The sequence below is a fragment of the Etheostoma cragini genome, chromosome 9, assembly GCF_013103735.1.
Source record: "Etheostoma cragini isolate CJK2018 chromosome 9, CSU_Ecrag_1.0, whole genome shotgun sequence".
In the NCBI taxonomy this organism is placed as follows: domain Eukaryota; kingdom Metazoa; phylum Chordata; class Actinopteri; order Perciformes; family Percidae; genus Etheostoma; species Etheostoma cragini.
This window is the reverse complement of record NC_048415.1, coordinates 152,475-155,122: the sequence shown is the minus strand read 5'-3', so window position 1 is coordinate 155,122 and position 2,648 is coordinate 152,475. Positions and strand designations below refer to the sequence as shown.

The 2,648-nt window shown below is 33.8% G+C and overlaps 1 protein-coding gene across 1 annotated transcript in view; it reads right to left on the bottom strand.

The window, feature by feature from the left end:
* Nucleotides 1-2,648, bottom strand: part of s1pr1 (sphingosine-1-phosphate receptor 1) — a 6,783-nt gene that overhangs the window by 2,997 nt on the left and 1,138 nt on the right. The gene's annotated exons all lie outside the window — the stretch shown is intronic.

The window sequence follows — 2,648 nt, the reverse complement described above, 5'->3', positions numbered from 1 at the left end:
CACACACTTACACACACACTCTCACACACACTCACAAACACACACACTCTCACCTCAGAGTTAATAGGCTACTCACACACACATAGACACACACACACACACACACACACACCTCAGAGTTAATAGGCTACTCACACACACCTACACACCTACACACGCACACACACACAGAGAGAAACACACAAATACACACACACACAGACACACAGACACACACACACACTCTCTCACAAACACACACACACGCACACACACACACACACAGTACTGAGTCCTTCATTAAAACTAAAAACTCGAGTTAAATGTTCCGTTAGGAAATATGAGCAATAACATGAATATAATTATTATAATGAATATAAAACCCATTAAAACACATATGAGCAGAAGAACTATAATGAATATAAAACACGTTTCAACCCTTAAGATGACTCGTTATTTCGGTAAATTTTAACAAAGATGTTTGGCAACAAAGTGCTAATTGAGTGATTAATCGATCATCGATCAGTTGTAGTATCTTTAGTAAATAGAAGCTGGCGGGGTGATAAAATGATAAATACCCTCTAACGGGGTAGTAGAGCTCCACCGCCCCGGTATAGGAGGATATAAAGCCGCTCCGCACTTTGGGGAGGCGTCGAGCAGCGCGCGGCTCTTTGGGAATAAAACTCCCCAAAAACCGGGTTAGATGTTCGGATTGATCCGCGACGATGACCGGAGGCTCCGGAGCGACCGCAGCGGGGCCGCGGGACGCGTTACCCGGAGAATAGACACGAAAAACGGGTAATTACCTTCGGAGAGTCCGGAGAGAAGGAGTCCGACAGGCAGCAGCGGAGCAGACACACACACACACACATACACACGGAGATACACACACACACACACGGAGATACACACACACACACACACGGAGATACACACACACACACACACGGAGATACACACGCACAAACACGGAGATACACACACACACACACACACAGAGATACACACACACACACACACGGAGATACACACACACGGAGATACACACACACACACACACAGACACACACACGCAGATACACACAAAGATCAAAAAGTCAAAAAGTAAAGCATAAAAAATAATTTAAAAAATAAGTATGATTAAATAATTATGAAATAATTTATAATAATAATAAATAGGCGTAGAACATTTAAGACAATAAAAAATATGTTACATGTAAAATAATACTGCTAATAATATACATTATGATGTGTTTTAACATGTTATGTTTCTAACATGCTATGGTGTGTTTTAACATGTTATGATGTTTTTTTTAACATGTTATGATGTGTTTTTAACATGTTACGGTGTGTTTTTAACATGTTATCATGTGTTTTTAACATGTTATCATGTGTTTTTAACATGTTATTATGTGTTTTTAATATGTTATGATGTGTTTTTAACATATTATCATGTGTTTTTAACATGTTATTATGTGTTTTTAATATGTTATGATGTGTTTTTAACATGTTATCATGTGTTTTTAACATGTTATTATGTGTTTTTTCCTTTTTATGATGTGTTTTTAACATGTTACGGTGTGTTTTTAACATGTTATGTGTTTTTAACTAGTATCATGTGTTTTTAACATGTTATTGTGTGTTTTTTCCTTTTTATGATGTGTTTTTAACATGTTATGATGTGTTCTATCTTGTTATGTTTTTTGTTTAACATGTTATGATGTGCTTGTAACATGTTATGGTTTATTTTAACATGTTATGATGTGTTTTAACATGTTAGGATGTGCTTGTAACATGTTATGGTTTATTTTAACATGTTATGATGTGTTTTAACATGTTAGGATGTGCTTTTAACATGTTATGGTTTATTTTAACATGTTATGATGTGTTTTATCATGTTATGATGTGTTTTATCATGTTATGATGTTTTTTTAACATCTTATGATGTGTTTATAATATGTTAGGATGTTTTTTAACATGTTATGATGTGTTTTTAACATGTTACGGTTTGTTTTTAAAATGTTATGTTGTTTTAACAAGTTATGTGTTTTTTACATGTTATGTTTTTTTAACATGTTATGATGTGTTTGTAACATGTTATGAACTGTTTTAACATGTTATGGTTCATTTGAACATGCTAGGATGTGTTTTAACATGTTATGAAGTGTTTTTAATATGTTACAATGTGTTTTTAACATGTTATGGTTTATTTGAACATGCTAGGATGTATGTGTTTTTAACATGTTATGGTTTATTTTAACATGCTATGGTTTATCTTAACATGTCTGGATGTGGTTTTAACATGTTCTGATTTGTTTTAATATGTTATGGTTTATTTTAACATGTTATGGTTTATTTTAACATTTTATGATGTGTTTTTAACATGTTACGGTGTGTTTTTAACATGTTATGGTTTATTTTAACATGTTCTGATGTGTTTTTAACATGTTACAGTGTGTTTTTAACATGTTATGGTTTATTTTAACATGTTCTGATGTGTTTTTAACATGTTACAGTGTGTTTTTAACATGTTATGGTTTATTTTAACATGTTCTGATGTGTTTTAATATGTTTCGATGTATTTTTCCGACATTCCCGACGCTTTCTGCAGAGACATTATTTCTGGGAGCGTTCTGGTTTCCAGTCTCTGAAAGGAAGAGGGGGGGGGG